Consider the following 15,547-nt stretch of genomic DNA (forward strand, 5'->3'; position numbering starts at 1 on the left):
AGGAAGAAACCTTACAGAACAGCCTGGTACCAGGGAAGGCTCTGATTGGTCCACCTCAGGTCATGTGTCCAGCCCTGGACTAATCACTGTGGCCCGGGCATGATTGGCTCGACTTGGTCACGTGGCCTCATCTGTGCCCTGGGTGTGATTGACAGTGTCTTATAGGACCACGTAGCTTGAGCAGCCGGAGAGCGGTTCCCAAAAGAAGTGGCAGGGGTGCGTTTCTAGACAGAAGCGAAGACGACGCACGCCGCCAATATCCGCCCTCTCCTCATTCAGAGGGATGTTAAAGGATAGTAAAAATAGATTCTATTCTTTCGGTTGCAAAGGACGACCTGGCAGTGACCTTCTGCGCCAGGAGCAGGTGGGGGGTGGGGAGTGTTCTGAATGAGGCCCTTTAAACTAAGATGCTTCCACCGGGGCCTCCTATAGCGAGGCGGGCAAAGGACCCCAGCCACCAACTCTCTGCCACCTACGAGGTCCTCTCCAGTCCGGCTTCCCAAGTGGCAGACCCACGTGGACCCCTGAGCCCTCCCCACCCCTCAGAAGCCCAACAGGACCCCTCCCTTGGCCTCTAAGACCTCTTTAGGGAGACAGACGCTCATGTAAAAGGGGACCTAGAGTGCACAAAGCCTTCAGCCTTCCAGAGCCTGCTATCCTGAGTGTCCTCCAGGGGGGTACAGCTATAAAACCATTTGGTTTGAGCTGCCTTGGTTTGGGAAGTGGGGGTGGGGGCATCACTTCTTGCCACCTGGAGACCCCCTCCCCCAGGCAGAGGCCCAAGACAGGGCAGGAGGAATCAAAAGGCAGAGGGAGGGAGGCCCAGACAAAAGGAGTAATAACGTAGAAAACGACATCCTATCCCTATGCATGGTACTGTCATTATTCCTAAGGGACAAACAGCACAGAAAGTGGCATTTCTTCTTTCGGTATCTTTTCCTTTGCCACATATTTACTGAGCACCTACGATGTGCCAGGCACCGTGGCGGGACCCTGGGATAGAAGGCTGGATTAGCAGGGCACCTGGGTGGTCTGGTCGGTCAGTTAAATGTCTGACTTTTGATTTCTGCTCAGGTCATGATCTCATGATCTCATGGTTCATGAGATCAAGCCCTGCACTGGGCTTCGCGATATCAGCTTGGGATTCTCTCTCTCCCTCTCTGCCTCTGCCCCACTCTAGCGAGTGCACACACACACTCTCACTCTCTTTCTCTCTCTCTGTCTCATGAATAAATAAACATCTTTTTTAAAAAGGGCTGGATTAGGAACCCACTGTTCGACAAGGAGAAAGAGACAAATGATAACACCCACCTGTGAGTGCCAGGTGGCAAAAACAACCAAAGTGTTAGTAGGAAGCCAGAGGAGTGACAGGCTTTCTCTTGCATGAGCCAGGGAAAGGTTGGGGGGGAGGGGCTGGCATTGCCACCCCAGCCTGAAACGTAGCCCCAAACCCTGCAGTTACCATCTGTGTGAGATGCACTGTGTGCCCACTGTTATGTCCCAGACCCTTTGCGAGGGAATAAGATTATGATCACATAGGGAAAGCATAAGGGAATGCAGAGGAAAAAGTGAGACCAGAATTCATATTGCTTTTACTTGTTTTTATTTTTTAAATTTTATTTATTTATTTTGAGAGAGAGAGAGAGAAAGAGTATGAGTGGGGGAGGTGCAGAGAGAGAGGGTGAGAGAGAGAATCCCAAGCAGGCTCCACACTGTCAGCACAGAACCCCATGTGGGGCTCGAATTCATGAACCCGTGATCATGATTTGAGTCCAAATCAAGAGTTGGACACTTAACTGACCGAGCCACCCAGGCGCCCCGGTATTATTTTTAAACAAACAATAAAAACCCAGAAATGGGCTTAATGGAGACTCAAGTGGACAGTTTGTAAAACTCATTTTCCAAGTGAGTCTTCATGGAACTTCTCTGTTGGACAGAAACCACCATTAAGAGCAAGAATATGCTATCTCACTGTCTCCCCCATGACCCTCCTGCAAGGCAGGGAATGTTGTGCCCATTGTACAGATAAGGGGGGGGGGTGTCTCTGAACTTCTGGCTCCAACTCCCAGTGACAGGCACATAGTAGGCCATCAGGAAATACACGCTGAATAAATGAAGAGATGAATTAGTAAGTGCTGCCCTCTAGCGCACACTGCTGCCTCCACGGTGGGAGACCTGTGCGGGATCAGTGATCTTTCAATCACCTGTAAAGGGGCTTTGCTCCCCTAAATGAGCCTAAGCTCAAGGCCGGAGCTGGTGTCTTTTTTTTTTTAACATTTATTTATTTTTGAGAGACACAGAGCACAAATGGGGGAGGGGCAGAGAGAGAGGGAGACACAGCATCTGAAGCAAGGTCCAGGCACTGAGCTGTCAGCACAGAGCCCGATATAGGGCTTGAACCCGCGAACCATGAGATCATGACCTGAGCCGAGGTCGGAAGCTTCACCGGCTGAGCTGCCCAGGCGCCCCAAGGTGTCTTTCAATGAACCAAACTTTCCTTGAGCCTCTGTATGTGTAGCCTGTGCCACCAACAGGGGCATAAATCCTGATCTTCAAAGCAAAAATCCACCCCCCACAACCCCCTGCTTCATCCTCTATGGATTGTACACGGAAGGGATGTATAGCCTTTGGGGAGAGAGAATATAGAGAAAAAGGGAAAAGATAGCTCTTGAACACTTCTTGTGAGAGTGTAAATTGATGCCATCTTTTTAGAGCTTTGTCCTTAAACTAAGATTGGGAGGAAAGCTAGGCATTAGTCTAGGAAAGAGAAACGCTGCCAACAGAGAGATGATACCTCTGCTGGGGCTGCACACTGCCACAAGTCCATTCCCGTAGAAAAAGCCAACCCGGAACCGACCGTGACGTGCTGACACCTAGTGGCCAAGAGAGGAATTGCACACACTCTCCACCTCCTCTTCCCCATTGCCTGCCGCTTGGTTCCAGCTACTTGAATATTGCTATTTGGCAACATGAAACCCCAGTCATACTAACTCTCCCACCTTTAGACCTGCTAAGACTTTGATAAGGAGATCCCAACTATATATATTTAGCTAAAAATTATTTATTAGCTATAAATATTTTCCCAGGGAAGTTTTGTTAATAAAAGTTTGAAAGTGGCACATAAAGACCGGCTCCTGAGGGGCCCCGTTGGTTGAGTGTCAGGCTTTGGCTCAGGCCATGATCTCACAGTTAGTGAGTTTGAGCCCCACATCGGGCTCTGACAGCACAGAGCCTGCTTTGGATCCTCTCTCTCCTTCTCTCTCTGCCCCTCCCCTGCTCTCTCTCTCAGAAATAAATCAACATTTAAAAAATAAAAGAAAATGTCAACCCTCACCGACACTCTTGTGCCCTTGTCCCCTGCATGCTTTCAGTTCCCTCTTCTCTCCACTGTCACCGTTTCATACACTACACAATTTGTCTATGCCTCTTGGGATTGTCTGTCACCTTCCCTGCAGCGAAAATTCATGAAGGAGAGATTTGTTCACAGAACTGTCTTGTTCCTTGATAGATTCCTCGGTGCCTAAGTTAGGGCCTGGAGCAGAATAGATGCTCCTTACATATTCTGGGGGTGAACATTATGTCAATCGAGCGTTGAGAAAACACCGCATCCAGGGCTCTGCAAAAGCCAGAAGCGTGGACTTGGCCAGCTGTGATCCGTTTCCTTGGGCCGCTGTAACACGTTCCTGGACTGAACGGCTTACACAACGGAAATTCATTTTCCCCCAGTTCTGGAGGCCGGAAGTCTGAGGTCAAGGTGTTGTCACGAGGGTGGTCTGTTCTGAGGCCTCTGTCCATGGCTTTTAGGTGGCCGCCTTCCTCTGGTGTCTTCACATGGTCTTTCCTCTGTGTGTGCCTGTGTCCTAATCTCTTCTTAGAAGGACACTGGTCAGGTTGGATTAGGGCGACCCATATAACTTCATTTTATCTTAATCATCTGTCTAAGGAAACTGTCTCCAAATAGTCCCATTCGGGGATTCTGGGGTTAAGACGTCAATATATGAAAAGGGGGGAGGGGGAACTAAGTCAGCCCATTTCATAGATAAACACCGAAAAAATGCTAGGATGTGTCAAAAGAATACAGGCATCAGCTGAAAGGGGTTCCTAGGGGCCAAACCCAGGTCCAGCGAGGCTTGAACCACAAGAATAATAACAGATTATAAGTCACTGAATAAAACAAGAATCTATGAGTCCATACCGATGAATAAAAACAGATAAATATGTAGGGTAAATGGAACGGCTATCCCTCACCATAGACTGCTGATTGAAAAATGTAAAAGAAAATTACCACCTTGCAGCCCTTGCTTTAATAATTGATTCAGACACAAATCCTCATGGGATGCTTCAACCCAGGTGAAGGTCTCAAGGGGAAGAGCATATTTACACAGTCCCAAAGCACCTCCCCACAGAATACCTTAGACATCCCAGCTCGAGAGCCACAGTAGACAATCTGGTCGGCAGGTGCCTCCTTTTTTTTTTTTTTTCAGTTTATTTATTTATTTTTGGGGAGGGGGTGATGGGCAGAGAGAGAGAGAGAGAGAGAGAGAATCCCACGCAGGGTCTGGACTGCTAGTGCGGAGCCCAATGCGGGGCTCAAACCCACAAACTGTGAGATTGTGACCGGAGCCGAAACTATGAGTCAGAGGCTTAACCGATTGAGCCTCACAGGTGCCATCTTAACCAAGTAACCAAAGTCACCAACACGTATTGAGGGACAGATTAGCACCCAGAGTACCTCCTGTGACATTCCTGGTTAAAAAAAAAAAAAAAAAAAGAAAAGAAAGAAAACAAACAAAAACACACAAAAAACCATAACCTGAATCTCAAAATAAGAATACAACAGACAAACCCAAATCCAGGTACATTCTGCAAAACCAGCCGGTACTCTTCAAAAACTGTCAAAGTCACAAACAACAAAAGGCAGGCTAAGCAGCCATTCCGGACTGAAGGGGAGTGAAGGGATCAGGCAACCAAAACTAATGCACGATCCTGGATTGAATCCTGGGTCAGGGAAAAACAAAATCACTGAAAGGGACAATCTTGGGACAGCTGATGAAATCTGAACACGTCCTGTGTATCAGAGAATAGTATCGTGTCACTGCTAAGTGTCCTGAATATGATCATTGTACTGTGGTTACCTAAGCAAATGTCTTTCGTCCCTGGAGGCACACACTCAAGATTTAGGAGTAAAGGGTCATGATGTCTGCAGCTGACTCAAATTATTCAAGCAAAATAATGCTCTGTGTGTGTGTGTGTGTGTGTGTGTGTGTGAGAGCGCGCGTGTGTGTAGGGAGAGAGAGAGAGAGGAGGTAAATAGGCTGAGAGGTCAGTAAGGGCTGTAGCCAGGTGAAGTATATACAGAAACTTGCTGTATGAGTCTGGCAATTTTTCTGTACGTTTGAAATATTTTCAAAAGAAAAGATTTCAAAATGTAAGCAGAGGTTGATGCTTGGTGCTGGGGACAGGAGAGCACAAGACTGCAGGGGAAGGGAAGGTGCCTTACCTGAGCCAGCACAGGACAGAGAGAAGAGGCGGGCGGCCCCACCGCCCATCACACAGGCTGAGCAGGCACACCAGCAGGGTGACTTCCCAGCCCCCAACCGGCTCCGAAGACGCCTCCACCTCTCCCAGCGACCTAACGCTCATTCCGGGGGGTCTGTCAGGGCGCTGACCCATCACCCAGCATCTACTCTGTGCAGGTTTCAAATCCCTGTAAACAGTTGACTCCCCCTGGATGCCTGGGTGGCTCAGTCGGTTAAACGCCCAGCTCTTGATTTCAGCTCAGATCACTATCTCGAGATTCATGGGATCGAGCCCTGTATCAGTCTCTGCACTGACAGCATAGAGCCTGCTTGGGGTTCTCTCTCTCTCCCTCTCTCTCTCTCTCTCAAAAATATAGAAATAAACATTTTTTAAAAAGTTGATTCCCCCTGGGAAGGGGAAGCAGACCTTAGACTACTCTAAGACAGCTCAAATGTAGGTTTGCCTGAGTGGCTCAGTTAGTTAAGCATCAGACTTTGGCTCAGATCATGATCTGGTGGTTCGTGGGTTCAAGCCCTGTGTCGGACTCTGTGCTGACAGCTCAGAGCCTGGAGCCTGCTTCCGATTCTGTGTCTCCCTCTTTCCCTGTACCTCCCCTGCTCACTCTCTCTCTCTCAAAAATAAACACACACACAAAAAAGACAGCTCCAAAGCCACCTCCTCCATGATGAACTCCCAGATGTTCCCTGGAAGTGAGCTCCTTTGTCTAAATGACTTCTAGCCCCTCGTCTCTTTTCAGTATCCTGCTCTAGTTAACTATTACAATCATTTTCTGCCTGTTACTTCAGTGATTAAGCATAGATCTTATTCCTCCCACTCAGATGTGAATCCAATGAGGGCAAAATTCACGGCTAATTTGTCTCTGGCAGGCCTGCTGCCCAGCACGTGGGACGAAGGGGTGAATGAAGAGATGGACCAGGCAAAGGACTCGTGGCGGATCTGGGTGCTGGGGAACCAGGCCAAGGCGGGTGATGCAAAGCAATAAAAGGGTGTAGAAAGAGGGCAAAGGCTTCCGCTTGCATTCACGGCCTCACCGCGCACCTCCCCCCCGCCCCGGCCAAGGCAGGACCCCCGCACAGCCGCTGCAGGCCCTGTGGCCGGTGCCCCAGCTCCTTCTAGAATGGCTTTTCTCCTCTGGAGCCCGAGGCCCAGGTCAAGGGTTTTAAATACCCTCCGGCCATTTCCCCAGCTCCCGCCCCTATAACCAAACATGATAAAGTCACAGGTCAGAAGCCAGGACCCAGGTCACCGCCAGAAGGAACAGGGCCTCAATCAGGTCAGGAAAGGCACAGAGGATCAGGTCCAGAAGCGTGTTTGCCAAGGAGTAATGAGACATTTCGGAGGATAAAAGAGAGGGGGCCCTGTGGGGCGGGACTCATTATCAGCGACCTTGACCTCTGTCCCCAGCAGGAGTTCACGCCAGGCCACCAGCTCCAGTGAGTCTCCGCTGCCTGCCGGGGGCAGGCCCAGCTCAGGGGACGCACCCGGTAGAGGATCAGGGGCTGTGACGGGGCAGAGGGGCTTCCTAAGAATCCCTTCATCTCCGCTGAGGGACTTCAGGCCACTCCTTGGTTATGCTCCAGTTCCCGAGAATTTTCCATACCCTGGTTAATACCCAGTCCTCTGCCAGCCCACTCCCCAGGTTCCAAACATTTCCTTGTCTGCCTCCGGTTAACCCTCGCCCTGCCCAATTCCAACTGTCTGCCTCCCCCCAAGCCCTTCCCTTGCATTGTACCCAAAGCAGGGGTGGAAACTCCGGACCACGCTCTTTCCCTCCCGGGACTCCGCGTGAGCATGTCCCTAAATCCCAGGAGACTGTCCTCGAGAGCTTGGACCACGGTGTCCAAGGCCCTTGCTGCTCGAAGGCCACACAGCTGGGGCTGTCAGGGTCCCTGTGCTCCTGGCCCCTGAAGGTCAGCGGGCTCCTGCTGTCCAGTGGCAACTCACTTCCTCATTCACGTATCTGTTCACTTAATTCATCTGAATGGAATGTCTATTCTGCACCAGCGGCTGGGTGGTATCCTAGCTTCTGCTTGCATACCTCCTGTGGAGCAGAGCTCACTACCTGTATGTCGCCTTATCCGTGGTCAGCAACTCCACGTGCCTGAGCAGAACTCCCTCTCCACCCCGGCTGGGCCCCAGGGAAGCTCGAAATTGGGTGGGGGCCTGTTGTGAGCATCTTCCTGGGAAAGCAGCAGTAAATGCTTACTGGTGTGGGCTCAGGATCCAGACAGCCTGGGTTTGAACCCCAGCCCTGCCCCCTTCCACCAGCTAAGTGACCTGTGTAACTTTGAGCAAGTTACTGAACCTCTCCACATCCTACCAGTAAGAGAGGAAGAGGAGGGGGACCTAACTCATAGGGTTGTTCAAATGAGACTTAATTCCCACAGTGCACCTGCCTTAATGCCCATTAACTGTCATCATCTCACAGGCGTCTATGCCTTACTGTCCCTGGCACTGAGCTTCTTCCTTGTCCCAGGGTCTGGTCTGGGTGGAAGGGGCTTTGACTCACCTGCCCCAGGGAGAAGGACCGTGTTGGGACAAGAGTCTTCTCTCCCATGTGCTGTCTGCCAGCCCTCGGAGGTCTGCAAACCAAACACAATTAGAAATTCACTTTCTTTAATGGATAAGGAGCATCCAAGGCCAGAATGAAGGGACTTCCTGCTTTTTCTTTTCTTTTTTTTTTTAACATTTATTTATGTATTTTGAGAGAGAGAGAGCACAAGAGGGGGAAGGAGAGAGGGACTCACAAGCAGGCTTCACGCTGTCAGCGCAGAGCCTGTTGCAGGCAGGGCTCAATCCCATGAACCGTGAGATCACAACCCGAGCTGAAATCACGAGCCGGTCGCTAAACCGACTGAGCCCCCCAGACCCCCTCAACCGAAATGTTTTTTAATGAGCAAAAGACTTGAGCAGGCACTTCCTCAAAGAAGACATGCAAGGGGCCAGTAAGCACATGAAAAGGTGCTCCATGGTACTATTCACCAGGAAATGCACATTAAAACCACAAGAAAGTACCTCCTTACGCCCACCAGAGTGACTACCATTTTTTTTTTAAATGTTTTATTTATTTCTAGGAGAGAGAGAGAGAGAGACAGCGTGAGCAGGGGAGGGTCAGAGAGAGAGGGAGTTACAGACTCTGAAACAGGCTCCAGGCTCTGAGCTGGNTTGGAGTATATGAGTGACAAAACAGGCACTCTCTAACTTTGTGGAGTTTATGGTCTATTTTATTTTTTATTTTATTTTTTTTAAACATTTTTTATTTATTTCTAGGAGAGAGAGAGAGAGAGAGACAGCGTGAGCAGGGGAGGGTCAGAGAGAGAGGGAGTTACAGACTCTGAAACAGGCTCCAGGCTCTGAGCTGGCTGTCAGCACAGAGCCCGACGCGGGGCTCGAACCCACGAACCGTGAGATCATGACCTAAGCGAAAGTCGGACGCTTAACCGACTAAGCCACCCAGGCGCCCCTGGAGTGACTACCATTAAACGGCAGACCTACCAAGTGTCGGGCAGGATGCAGGGCAGCTGGGACTCTCACCCACTGGCGGTGGGAGCGCAAAATTCTGCAACCTCTTTATGACCTAGCAAGTCCACTCTGGGTCCCCGCCCGACAGAAATGCACATATAGATTCGCCAAAAGGCATGCACAGGATGCTGGTAGCACCATTGAACCCAAGCACCCCACTAGGGAAGCTGCCCCAAATGGCCAGCAACCAGAGAAAAGGCCAATAAAATGTGTATTTACACAACGGCACAACATGCAGCAGTGAAAATAGCTGATTTGTGGGGGCGCCTGGGTGGCTCAGTCGGTTAAGCATCGGACTTCAGCTCGGGTCATGATCTCACAGTTCGTGGGTTCGAGCCCTGCGTCGGGCTCTGTGCTGACAGCTCAGAGCCTGGAGCCTGCTTTGGATTCTGTGTCTCCCTCTCTCTCTGCGGCTCCCCTGCTTGATCTTTCAAAAAATAAACTTTAAAAAAATACATTTTTTAAAAGAAAAGAGCTGATTTGCACCTGCACACAATACAGGGTGAATCTTACAAACAAAATCTTGAGCAAAGGGGCTGGACACAGAGCCTGCCTGTTACACGGTGCTGTTTCCCTAAAGTACAAAAACAGGCCAAGTTAATCTTTGCTGTTTAAAGTTAGAGCAGTGATTACACATGGTGTTTGGGGAGGGTTTGCATCTGGAAGGGAGCCTGAGGGAACTCGGGTACTTGTAATGTTCTGTTTCTTGGCTCTGGGTCATGATTACATCAGTTTGTTTGCTTTATCAAGCCCTTCCCTAGGACCTGCACCTTTCCGTGGCCACCTTAGGCTTCAAGAAAAGTTTCTCCGATGAGGGTGTAAACTTACAAGAAAGCACCTGGTGAATACTTGAACATTTAGGGTTTTTTTTTTTAAAGCAGGCTGCAAAACAGCCTGTCTCATAGCTGACAGTATATTTTGTAAGAAAGAAATAGATTCATTTGCAACATTAATGGTGGACAGTTCTGGGTGGGGGTTAAATCGCTTTAAGATGTTTGTCTGCTTCTAAGTAATCTGCAAGGGACATGTACTATTTGTATACTTGGGCCAAAAAAATGCTATTATGGACTTAATTTTAAAACCTGTGCCCTTCCCTAGAGAAACTCCACAGGTTCTGGAACTGGGGAGGGGCAGTGTGTGGCCAGGCGTTGTCGGAAGATTGAAAGCCCCTAGGGGAATAGCCGTCCCAAAGCCCTATCACAACAGCTCGATAACACTTATCATGCTTAAGTGCTCCTTTTGAGTCTGAACCACGATCGGGTTCTTTAGATTTCGTTCCATTGCTTGATTTGATACGTTCGCGGAACATTTCTGAACACCTGTGCTCTTGGCAGGGGCTGCCCGGCGTTCGTGATGCAGTTCCTGGTGCCCCTCAAAGCAAAGTGCCAGGCTGGGCTAATGGCAAAGCAAACACCGTTGTCTAATCTTTCCACCAGGCCAGTGTGGCACGCTGATTACCCGGCTTCCCCTCCCCGCCCGGCAGCCACGGACAGGCCCTGGCAGATGATCAGACCTCAGGCAGAACAGAAGGTTCTGGAGGGGGGGGGTCCACTTTCCCTCCTGAGAGTTCCCGTGGGGACTTTTCCGAGGCTGCGGCCATCACAGAGGGTCCACTTTATGCTCTAACCAAGAGGCAGGAACCAGGTGGGGGAGAGGGGTGTGCACAGAGCCTGACCCGGGGCAATGGTCTCCTGAGACAAGAGCCTTCTGTGACTCAGGCCCTGGTCTCTTCATAGTGTCACTATTGGTTATATGAAGCTGTGCTGACCACTTAAACCTTCGGAACTGTGGCTGTAGGGATAGTGCAAGGGAGGGTAATAATTTTTAAAAGCTCATGTATCTCAAAGCAGTGAGAGAAACGTGGAGAACTATAGAAACACAAGCCTTATTGTTTTTTTTTTTAATGTTTTTTAATTTATTTCTAGGAGAGAGAGAGAGACAGCGTGAGCAGGGGAGAGTCAGAGAGAGAGGGAGTCACAGACTGAAACAGGCTCCAGGCTCTGAGCTGACAGCACAGAGCCCAACGCGGGGCTCGAACCCACGAACTGCGAGATCATGACCCAAGCGAAAGTCGGACGCCCAACCGACTAAGCCACCCAGGCGCCCCAACACAAGCCTTATTGTAAGGATGGAGGTTCGTAGGTAGTCAATTTCCTCCTCGTCAGTGGCTCACGTGGCCTGGGCAGGAAATGGCCCTGCAGGGAACTGGAACAGCCCCAAATGGAGAAGAGCAGAGGCGGCAACGTGGGTCTTGGTATAATTTTCAAGTGGGTTTCTACCCTGTAGTAGTTTCTATTGCCGGTGACAAATGAGTGTAAATTTAGTGACCTGACATGGCTCACATGTGTTCTCTCGTGGCTTTTGTGGGACAGCCATCCAGGCTCGGCTCAGCTGGTCCTCTGTTTCCATGTCTCTCACAAAGCCACGGCCAGGGTGTCTGCCAGGGACGTGGTCTCATCTGAATTTCGACCGGAGAAGGGTCCACTTCCCAGCTCACAGGTTGTTGGCAGGATTCAGTTCCTTGTGGGTTGTCAGACTGGGGGGCTCCGTTCCTTGCTGGCTAGTGACTGGAGACCACCCCCCTGTTCTTCACTCTTTGGGCGCCTCCACGGGTCACCTTGCCTCATCAGAGTGAGCAAGGGAAGGTCTATACAAAGAGTCTACTGGAAAGACAGAATGATGATCTCACATAATGTCATCATAAAAGTGACATCCCATCTGCTTTGCTGTATCCTGGCTCCCCCTGCCCCCCCCCCACCCGGCAGCCACAGAGGGACCCAGGCTGATGATCAGACTAGAAGCAAGTCACAGGTCCTGCACACATTCAAGGGAGGGGATTGCAAGGGGCATGGATACCAGAGGGCAAGGATCAATGGGGGTCATGATAGACTCTATCATAAGCTGGGAAGTGGTGCCTTCAATTTCAGCCTCCCTCAAGTATTAAAATCTCTAATATAGAAAGACTTGAGGGGCACCTGGATGGCTGTCAGTTAAGCTTCCAACTTCGGCTCAGGTCATGAACTCATGATCCGTGAGTTCAGGCCCTGCATCAGGCTCTGTGCTGACAGCTCAAGCATGAAGCTTGCTTCGGATTCTGTGTCTCCCTCTCTCTGCCCCTCCCCTGCTCATGCTCTGTGTCTCTTTGTCTCAAAAATAAATCAACATTAGAAAGAAAGAAAGAAAGAAAGAAAGAAAGAAAGAAAGAAAGAAAGAAAGAAAGACAGACTCGATTATCTTCACCAATCCAAGAGCTTCCCATGAGTTCATTCCAAAGACTTACCAGGTGGGAAGGAAAGAGCAGCGCCCCCCCCCCCAACATCTGCCCTCTCTTGACTTGACCACGAACCCCTTAAAGGCTTGGCATGTTTCCATTTTGTGCAGGATATACTCCCAGCCATTGCAACATGTCTACCCAGCATGTAGCAGGCGCATAATAAAAATGAGCTGAATAAGTATGTAAATGGCTCCTTCAGGCTCCTGCCTGAGGAGCTTTCCTTCTGCCTCCCAAACACATTTCTCCTCTGTCTGAAATTCCCATGGGGGCTAAACCCTACAACCCTCTCATATGCCCAGGAGAGAGCCTGGACACTATCTGCCCCTCCTAGATGGAACCTGGCCACCCCACCCTCAACCCCCAGGATGGCGTGAAAGAGCCCACCAGCCAGGGGCTCTGGGGAATGCTTGTGGCCCTCACTCGGCTCCTCAAAGCTTTGCCACAGTGGCCCAGCTTCATCACGAGGAGAAAAGCAGATGGTGACAGACTTTACTCATTGTTCCAAGGGGCCATAATGAAAGTAGGGATGCAGAATGCATTATCCTTTTTGCTTGTGTTTCCTTTTATGGAATTACAGCATCTTATTTTTTTTAATATAATCTATTTTTTAAATATTTTTAATCTTTATTTATTTTTGCAAGCGAGGGAGGAACAGAGGGAGAGGGAGGGGGAGACACAGAATCCGAAGCAGGCTCCAGGCTCCGAGCTGTCAGCGCAGAGCCCAACATGGGGCTCAAACTCACGAGCCACGAGTTCATGAGCTTGAGCCAAAGGTGGACGCTTAGCTGACTGAGCCACGGAGGAGCCCCTTACAACATCTTATTTGAAATGAATGCCACGTGTCCCCACCAGGGGACCTCCACAGGCAGAACCTAGTACCCAATTTCCTTTCACACACACGCCCCCCCACCTCCCTCGTGTGACTGTCACTGGCCGAACACGCCACCTGCTGTAAAGTCAGGTGCATTACGTCTGTGGCCATAGAGGGAAGCATACCTTTTCAAGTGTACCATCTAGAGAGAAGAGTATTTCCATCTCCCCTAAGTCATCCTGTTCCCGGCCTCTGACCTGTTTCCTGTTGCCATTATTTTTTTGCCTTTTCCAGAACGTTGTATATGTAAGAATCATACAGAGCTAGCCCTTCGAGTCTGGCCGCCTTCGCTCGGCATAATGCTGGTAAGGTTTGTCCAGCAGCTCATTGTTCCTGTCACTGAGCTCTCTCCCATCATGTGGCTGCACCACCAACTGCGTATCCAGCGACCAGCTGAGGGACTTCTGAGCCGTTTCCGGTTTTCGACAATCATGAAAAAAAGCTGTTATAAACATCTGCGTGCAGGTCTTTGTGAAAACACATGGTTTTCATTCTTTTCAGGAAATACCCAGGAGGGGGGCTGCTGGGTCAAATGGTAAGTGTGTGTTTACTTTATACGGAACTGCTAAGCCATTTCCCAAAGGGCCCGTACATTTCGCATCCCGACCTGCGAGGGTGGGCTGAGCACCCTCACCAACACGTGGGGTTGACCGTGGCTTTCGTTTTAGCCCCTGTAAGCGTGTGGGTGGTTAGCACTCTGCATTCAGTCCTCACTACAATCCCCTGAAAGTGGCGGGACCATCATCCCCATTTTACAGATGAGGAAACTGAGTCTCAGAGAGACCGGATCACTAGCCCCTGGTCTCACAGATGTTCAGAGGCAGGGCTGGGATTCAAACTCAGGCCCTGGATCCAGAACTCTTCATAAAATTCCTCCATGGCCTTCAGTAAACCCCAGTCAGGGGATGGAGGCTGAAGGCACAGGAAACAAGTGAGAGAGGCCTGGATTTGAGCCCCTGCTCTCTCAGTGTCCCTCAGGCAAGTGGCACAACTTCTCTGAGCCTCAGTTTCCTCATCCATAAAATGGGGATCATAATACTACTTAACATCGTGAGCTAAAAGTAAGAGGTCAGTAAGTCTAAGCTCCCGTCTAATTGCTGAGGGAGAGAAACGCACAGATGGTGCCGCTAAATTACCAGAATGGCGGTTCGAACGGCAAAAATGGCCACTTATGGAATCCTGACCCTGCTCCGAGCCTCATTCCCAAGCAGCTCTCACCCAAGCCCAGCTTGCTTGGGGTCAATGAAAACACCGTGCTAAACACTTCTGTGCACCATATAACCCATCGAGAAAAATGAAAGATGAATAAAACACGCACCACGATCTTCATGGCTCGCTCCCCACGCCTCAGTCCTGAGGGCCCCCTGACTCTCCCCACTACCACCCAGCCACCCACTCACATTTCCAAGTTGAAAAGTAGGCGCAAAAGACTCAGTTCTTAAAAAAAGAAAAAAGAAAAAAAAAGACTCAGTCATTGTTTCTTTCCTTTTTAAGAGGTTATTTATGAACGGTTTCAGGTACACACAACATATACATAAAGTATAAAGAATAATGATGAGCACCCGTCCACCCACCAACTAGGGGAAGACTCCGGTTACCTTGGGAGCCCTGATGAGCACCCTCACCCCTGCACGCCCCCTCCCGCCCTTTCTCCCGCCGAGTGGCAGCTTCGAGCCGGGATTCGGGTGCTCCCAGAACTCAGACCACCATCGGAGGACTGTCAGTTTCCCCATAGAATCAGCCCAAAGGTGAGAGTGAGACAAGCTGGAGGGGAATCAAAAGGAGAGGAGAGGAAGCAGGTACTAACAGAGGTGAACATGGAAAATACCAGGCAAGGATCCACACTTGGGCCACATAGATGTCTTAACGGTAAGTGTGAAATGCAGATGTGCTTAACCAACCACCTTGATCCACACCACCCACCCCTCCACCATCATCCAGAGGCGCTGGGGGGCATTTGGAGCTTTCACAGAATCTGCGTCTCCTGATGTTGGAAAAACCAAGGGTGGCCCAGGGCATCTGATTTCAAAACAAGACCCACAGACAGGGCTTGCAACCTTCCTCTCTCATATGTCCCTCCCCGATAATTTCTGAATCAAAGTTTTCACTCTGCTTCGTCCACTGAATAAACCCCACAAGGTAGAAAATCTGATGGGTTGGTAATCCGGTTCTTTTTTTATTTTTATTTAAAATTTTTTTTTTTTTTGCTTTGGAGAGAGGGAGCCGGAGTGGGAAGGGGGAGGGCCTGAGGGAGAGAGACAGACAGACCTACAGAATCTTAAGCAGGCTACACACTAAGCACGGAGCCCAACATGGGGCTTGATCCCACGACCCTGGAA

Source organism: Hyaena hyaena, unplaced genomic scaffold, assembly GCF_003009895.1.
Source record: "Hyaena hyaena isolate Hyena2069 unplaced genomic scaffold, ASM300989v1 scaffold_456, whole genome shotgun sequence".
In the NCBI taxonomy this organism is placed as follows: Eukaryota; Metazoa; Chordata; class Mammalia; order Carnivora; family Hyaenidae; genus Hyaena; species Hyaena hyaena.